Here is a 7,903-nt window from a genome sequence, read left to right as displayed (position 1 = left end):
TAAAGCGCATTTGCAGCAGTACACAGCCATAGGCGAGACGGCTCGTTCGCTCATTGGCTTGTTCTGCGGCAACTGCACAGCCTATCGAGCGCAGGCTGATGCAACATCAGACCAATGAGGGTGCTTCGCGCCCTTCTTGCCACTTACCGCCGAAACGGGTGTGGCCCAACCTATAAAAGGAGCTCGAAAAGGCTGACTCACCTGATTTATTTCATCGCCGAAGCGAACCAGAGCGAATCGTACGCACGGCAGAGAACGCAGTACTCGTTCGCTCTTCTAGAGAGAACCGAGGTTACGTTTAGTAACCGAGTACGTTCTCTTACGAGAGCTCTCTCGTACTGCGTCTTAGCTAAGACGCTACGGGAACCCAATGTAAAACGCCGTGCGCGCAGGGATCACACACCAATAAACCTGAAGCAACGCCCACGCCTGTCTGGACCCAGATTCTGCAGTCCAGGCACATGCACTGTACTCAGCGAGCGCACGTTGCGCTGAGCCCAAACCAGGAGGCGTTCCGTCAGCCAGCACAGGTTTCGGGACCCGAGACCGCCCTGGCGATTTATGTAGGACACCACGGACATGTTGTCCGAACGGACAACGACGTGGTGATCCTTGATATGGGGACAAAAGCGCGTCAGCGCGTTCTCCACTGCCAGCATTTCCAGGCAGTTGATATGATGGAGCTTTTCCCGTTCTGACCATAGGCCAAAGGACGGTCTGCCTTCGAGCAGCGCTCCCCATCCCGAAGTGGAGGCGTCCGTCGACACCATTTTTACACTCGGGGAAGTCCCCAGGCTTACACCTGATCGGTACCAGCCGTTCGCTGTCCAAGGTGCTAGAGCCGCAACACAGCTCTGATCGACCTTGAAATGCAGCCGGCCAGACACCCACGCTCTGCGCGGCACCCGAGCCTTCAGCCAGAACTGCAGGGGGCGCATGCGGAGCAGGCCCAGCCGCAGAACCGGAGATGCTGAGGCCATGAGACCCAGCATCTTTTGACAGTGTTTGAGCGACACAGTCGCGCCGCAGCGGAAAGAACCCGCTGCGCGCTGAATGCCCATCGCGCGCTGTGGTGACAGCCGCGCCGTCATGGAACACGAGTTCAGAACTATACCCAGAAACAGGATCGTCTGACTGGGGTTCAGCGAACTCTTTGCCCAATTGACACTGAGGCCGAGCTTCTCGAGGTGATCGAGTAAAACGGCCCTGTGGTCCACGAGCTCCGCTCGTGATCGGGCCAGAACCAGCCAGTCGTCCAAATAATTCAGCACTCGTATGCCTCTGAGTCTGAGAGGAGCGAGCGCTGCATCCATGCACCTCGTAAACGTACGAGGAGCTACGGACAAGCCGAATGGTAGGACTGTAAACTGTTATGCCTGGCCCTCGAAGGCGAATCTCAAATATCGCCTGTGGTTTGACGCTATCTGTATTTGAAAATACGCGTCCTTCAGATCTGTTGACATGAACCAGTCCCCTCTGCGAATCTGCGCGAGGAGCTTCCTGGTCGTGAGCATTTTGAAACTGCGTTTCATCAATGCCTTGTTCAGCTGTTATGGGCCTTAGACCCCCGTCTCTCTTGGGCACCAGAAAGTATCTGCTGTACAGCCCCCCCTCGCTTTGAGCTTCAGACACAGGCTCTACAGCCCCTTTGCTCAACAGTTTTGATATTTCGGCACGAAGTATGTGTGCTACTTCTGTTTTGACCGTAGTTTCGACGCGCGCTGATAAGCGCGGTGGGCGTCGAGAAAACTGTAGCGAGTAGCCTCTCTTTATAATGCCTAGCACCCAATCCGAAACCCCTGGAAGCGCTGACCATGCATCTGCATGAATGGCTAAGGGCTGGATGCGAAATGCGCTCTGTTGACTGGGCAACGGCGGCGCTCGAGTGTGCTGCGCATCTGAGGCGGGGAGCGCGCTGATCACAGCGGGCAGATCGCTCTTCCTCGACCCTGTTCCGGCGCTTAACCGACTGGGGGGAGGCTGAGCGGGTCCCGTGGGACTCGATATATCTGCGAGTAACCGTGGGCTGCATGTGTGCACATTTACCACCTTCAACTCGCTGTCTGCCTGTGCATAATGTACGTGCACGGGCCTCGTTTTTACAGAAGCCCCGCGCCGTATGTGACATAGTGTATGTGGGCACTGGGAAGTGGGCACGTTTACTATGCGGCGCGCTCGACCGATCTGTGTCGATCTTATGTGCGCTAGCCCTGTGTGCAGGGCTGTGCTTACATGTGGAGATGGGCACTGGGTAGTGGGCATCGTCACTGCATTTATAGCACCATCAGCCGTGGCCGGACGAGCGTGCACGGGTTTCGTTTTTACAGAAACCACATGACGCGTGTGACACAGGAATTGAGGGCACTGGGGGTGGGCACGCTTACTATGCAGTGTGCGCGACCGACTTGAGTCGACATTATGGGCGCAGGCCCTGTGTGCAGGGCTGTGCTTACATGTGGAGATGGGCACTGAGGAGTGGGCATCGTCACAACATTTATAGCACCGTCGGCCGTGGCCGGAACACCAGAAAAAACTCTCTTTTTGTGAATTATCTGGGTAGCCGTGATAACGGCTTTTGTGTGCAGGCAAGCGGGCACTCGTGCAGGCTTGCGCATTGCAGAAGACACTGAGGCAGTCACAACTCTTGGAACTGCAACATCGGCGCGCTTGGGTGAGAGCTCGGCCGCAGCGGAACTCGAACACCGGCGCTTTCCCAGCAGTGCTAGGATGCTTTCGGGGCTTTTGGCTTCACCGCAATCCTCTGCCGCGGCTCCCGCGGCGCGGGGCGACGGCTTGAAGAGTGAGAACGGGGTCCCGAGCTGCGTTGCTGACGCTGTCGCGATGACGCAGCAGGAGGTGGTGGGCGTGACTGAGAGCTCTGTGGGGCCGGTCTAGAGCGGCTAGCTGCAGAACTGGAGCGCTTCGGCAAGAAGTGCTTGAACGCCTTCGAAGCTTTCTAGTCCTCGGCGAATCTCTCCACAAACTCGTTGACGGAAGATCCGAAGAGGCCGGCAGGAGTTAGCGGCGCGTCAAGTAACGCAGCGCGCTCAGACTCCTTGATGTCAGAAAGCGTCAGCCACAAATGCCTCTCAGCCACCGTAGCGGAGGCCATAACCCGTCCCATGGCCTGCGCAGCGGACTTAGTAGCGCGGAGGGAGAGATCCGAAGCACTCCTCAGATCCGCAAGACAGATCGCTTCAGGTCCCATCTCATCCAGCTTGCGGAGAAGATCGCCCTGGAAAATCTGTAGCGTAGCCATGGTGTGTAACGCAGACGCAGCCTGCCCAGCAGCAGAGAATATCCGTGCGAGCAGCGATGACGTCATGCGGCAGGCTTTGGATGGCAATGCCGCCTTAGTCCGCCGTCCAGCAGAGGGCGGGCAAAGGTGCGCTGCTATAGCCTGTTCCACCGGCGGAAGTGACAGGTAGCCTCTGTTCTTAGCACCGTCCAGTGTGGAGAATGCTGGCGAAACAGATGAGCGGATTCTCGCCGAGAATGGAGCGTCCCAAGCTTTCGCCACTTCTTCGTGAAGCTCAGGAAGAAAAGGGGCATGCTTTGAGCTTGAGGTAGAGCGCTCATCCGGAAGATAGCTACCATCCAGCCGGGAACGTGAAGGGGGCGCTGGTGCAGACCACTCGAGGCTGAGGCTCGCCGCGGCCAGCAAGAGTACACGCATCAGCTCCTTATCGATATCACCCCGTCTGCTGGGCCTCTGAGCGGCGCTTCTTACGGCGCTGCGGCGCAGGGGATGATGCAGGCTTCGAGAAGGATGCCAGGCGAGTCCTCAGAGTCACCATAGGCATACACTCGCAATGAGGGCATCCGCCGTCAACGAGCGCGAGTGCTGCATGGTCCTCACCCAGACAGGAGACGCAGATGACGTGACGATCTCCTTCGCTGAGCGGGGCTCTGCACAAGCCGCACGAGGGCATCTTTAAAAAGACGCAGCTCTTTTGTGAATGTGCATCGCAGGGCGAACACACACACAGGATATAACAGAACAAGGATGTAAAGGATATGGGCGCCGGATAGCGCAGCAGGAACGGCGGTGGAAGGCGGCGATGCCAGCGGCTTCAGGATGGCTCGTCCTGCTGATATGCTCTTCCAGACGGCGCTTGCTTCCTCGTGATCCAGCGATGCGTGAGCTTCGCTGAAGAGATGAAAAATCAGGTGAGTCAGCCTTTTCGAGCTCCTTTTATAGGTTGGGCCACACCCGTTTCGGCGGTAAGTGGCAAGAAGGGCGCGAAGCGCCCTCATTGGTCTGATGTTGCATCAGCCTGCGCTCGATAGGCTGTGCAGTTGCCGCAGAACAAGCCAATGAGCGAACGAGCCGTCTCGCCTATGGCTGTGTACTGCTGCAAATGCGCTTTACAAAATTACAAAATTAAGGATAATTTTTTGCTTCAGTATTTCGTGAAAAGAGACTTTTCCCGTAGCGTCTTAGCTAAGACGCAGTACGAGAGAGCTCTCGTAAGAGAACCATAGGTAAATGGAATCCTATGTTATCTTGTTTTATGTTTCACACTGTTCATTCTTTGCCTGGGGTTAAAAATTAAACCTAAGTATTCATACGTTGGCTTTTTACACTGTATATTCCAAAACATTGAGTTAACATTATTTGTATATTTGTGGTGTTAGTACTATTGACTGATTACATAATGACAAATTCTGTAAAGTTTACGTACACATAAAATGAAAAGACAGACGTGTCACAAGGTGACGATCTTTAGGGGCGGAACCAAAATTCGGGAAGTTTGGTTCCGCCCGGAAGCGTTTCCGCCCGGACCGGAAAAACAGGACACCGGAACTTCCGGTGGCGCCGTAAGAAGGAAAATCAGGGAATTCGATGCACCTGTGCCTAGTTAGGGACAGCGGTTGGTGATTGGAGGATACGCTGGACAAGGCAGTACTTAAGGCCAAGTTATTTCCCAGTCTGGGAAGCTCTTTTTGGTGTGTGTGAAGCACTGGGTTGTGCCCGTCTTGGTACGCTGCTGGTAGCTGTCTAACTCTCTCTCTCCCTCAGGCTGGAATTGTATGATTGTGAAGACATCGCGAACCTTAAAGGTTGAGAAGTGAACAGATTATACGGCGAACTGAGACGACGTGAAAAAGGGGATTGGAAGTGGCATTGATGTGAGTACTAAGAGCCAGTCGAAAGTGCCCTGTATATTGACCTGGCGTTGTGTAGATCTCTCCAGGAGGAGGAGGGCGGCCCTACCCCTAATATAGTGTGGTGGGAGAGCCGAAGGAATACTTATTGAAGTAGTCACAACGACGACATCACTAGCTAGGCCGCATATTCCATCGCCAGATCCGAACCAAGCGAAGTGAAGGAAGACGGGTGTCCTTTCCGTACACTGAGTGTGGTGGGTGAGTCTTCGTGCTGTGAAAACCTATAATTTTGACGTGGTGCTGTATATTGCTGTGGGCTGCTGTGTATTGCCGTGTGTCCTGTCAGATAAACCCCCGCCTTCACGCACTTCGGCGTGGGAGGACAAGGAGATTGCTGGTCCTAGCCTAGTTCAGTACAGTATATGTTGTGAGCGTGCTTCAGATCTCCGGAGATAGCACGGTACGCTGTGTCCAGCCCAGAGGTGAAAGCCATCCAAAGCAGAGTAACTGTGTTTTGTGTCCAAGTTGATACCTGTGGAGAGGAAAGGAAAGAGAGTGAGTAACACAAGGAGAAACAGAGGAAACCTGTACTTACAGTGCGCTGTGTTCAGCCCAGAGGTGAGAGCCATTCAAAGCAAACTAACGGTGCTATTGTGCCCAAGTTGATATCTGTGGAGAGAAAAGGAGAGAGAGGGAATAACACGAGGAGGAATAGAGCGAACCCTGTACTTACAGTACGCTGTGTCCAGCCCAGAGGTGAGAGCCATTTAAAGCAAACTAACTGTGCTATTGTGCCCAAGTTGATACCTGTGGAGAGAGAAAAGGAGAGAGAGGTGAATAACACGAGGAGGAATAGAGCGAACCCTGTACTTACAGTACGCTGTGTCCAGCCCAGAGGTGAGAGCCATTCAAAGCAAACTAACTGTGCTATTGTGCCCAAGTTGATACCTGTGGAGAGAAAAGGAGAGAGAGAGTGAATAACACGAGGAGGAATAGAGCGAACCCTGTACTTACAGTACGCTGTGTCCAGCCCAGAGGTGAGAGCCATTCAAAGCAAACTAACTGTGCTATTGTGCCCAAGTTGATACCTGTGGAGAGAAAAGGAGAGAGAGTGGGTAACACGAGGAGAGACTGAGGAAACCTGTACTTACGCCGCTGCCTGTGGAGAAAGAGAAAGCGAGTGAGCACCCAAGGAACGAACTGTGTGAACCAGTACTTACTGTGAGCTGTAATCAGCGAAGAGGTGAGAGCAGAACCAAGCTGAACTAACTGTGCCTGTGTGTCCCAGCCGTTGCCTGTGGAGAAAGAGAAAGCGAGTGAGCACCCAAGGAACGAACTGTGTGAACCAGTACTTACTGTGAGCTGTAATCAGCGAAGAGGTGAGAGCAAAACCAAGCTGAATTAACTGTGCCTGTGTGTCCCAGCCGTTGCCTGTGGAGAAAGAGAAAGAGCCCGTTGCCTGTGGAGGAAGAGAAAGAGAGTGAGCACCTCGAGAACGAACTGTGTGAACCAGTACTTACCGTGAGCTGTATTCAGCGAAGAGGAGGAAGAAGGAGGGCGCTACGGATACCTAAGACTCAGGCCGGGGCCCGAGTCCCACGCCCCGGATCCCCGTGGCCCCCTTGCTCCCTGACCTCTTCCCGGCCATAGCCCATCTGGAGGGCCGAGTCAGAGTTTAGTTTTAATTGCCCTTTCCCTATTCCCCAAGCTATTTTTAGATATTTAAATAAAGATTGTTTTATCACTTACTTGTTCTCGTGTTGTTTGGCCATTGGGTCGGGTTTGGGGACCTCCTCGAGGTGGAAGTTGAGAAGGGGTGTGGCTTAGTTAAAGCATAGCCAGCCCCTGGGTGTGACAGACGTGTGTGTGATATTGGCCCTTGGGCAGACACAGTGATTTAGACAGGTGATGCCACAAAAGATTGATCATTCTTCCCTAACTTACACACACACACACACATAGGGTATGCATGTCATTTTGTCAGTGTGAACAGTAACATGTTTCTACATTTATCTGCCCTTCCCTTCACTTTTTGCTCTATATTTCTTTTATTCTTCTTGTGTTCCTCTCTTTTTCCTTCTTCCTCTTTCTGTCTCACTGGCTAGAGGCGCACATTGTTGTATGGAGAGCGATTGATTTTTCCTCCCTTTCCTTCTCTCGCTGGGATTTTGACAGAGTCATAGCTCTATGGAAACAAAGAAAACTGCTCTTTGACAACAGAGGGGGAGGGAGAGCAAAATCTTTCATATATGTTGTGGCAAACGCTGGTGGAGAAGCTACAATAGAATTCATAATCACAGTCTCACAGCTCAAGGTCCAGCCATGCAGGACTAAGTCACACCACAATGGACTCGGTTGGTCAGATCTCTTCATACCTCAGAAACTGACCTAACCTAAACTATACCTATAACTAGCCTTTGAAAAGGGAAAATATGATGTATAAAAGTGGTTGGCTTAAGTTGCCTTTAAAATCATTGATACATGGATGGTTAGAGACTAGAATTTAACTTCAGCTTCTTATCTGTCTTAATGAATCAAATCAAACTTTGTGTTTCTTAGCATTCTCACAATAAGATGTGTGAAGTATTTTGGTTCTTCCTGCAAGATATGTTTTATTGATTGGTTGTGGTTTCGTTTTCCCAGCCTCAATAACTGGAAACTAACCTATGACCTGGGGAACTTGCCTACCTAAACCAGACGTGCTTGTATTTTTGATGTTTGATTGATTGACTGATTGATTGATTGATTGATTTTATCCTTTTAATACTCGTTATGTTATTTTTTTTAAAGA

This window comes from Carassius carassius, chromosome 23, assembly GCF_963082965.1.
Source record: "Carassius carassius chromosome 23, fCarCar2.1, whole genome shotgun sequence".
Taxonomy (NCBI): Eukaryota; Metazoa; Chordata; class Actinopteri; order Cypriniformes; family Cyprinidae; genus Carassius; species Carassius carassius.
Note: the sequence above shows the minus strand (reverse complement) of the source record.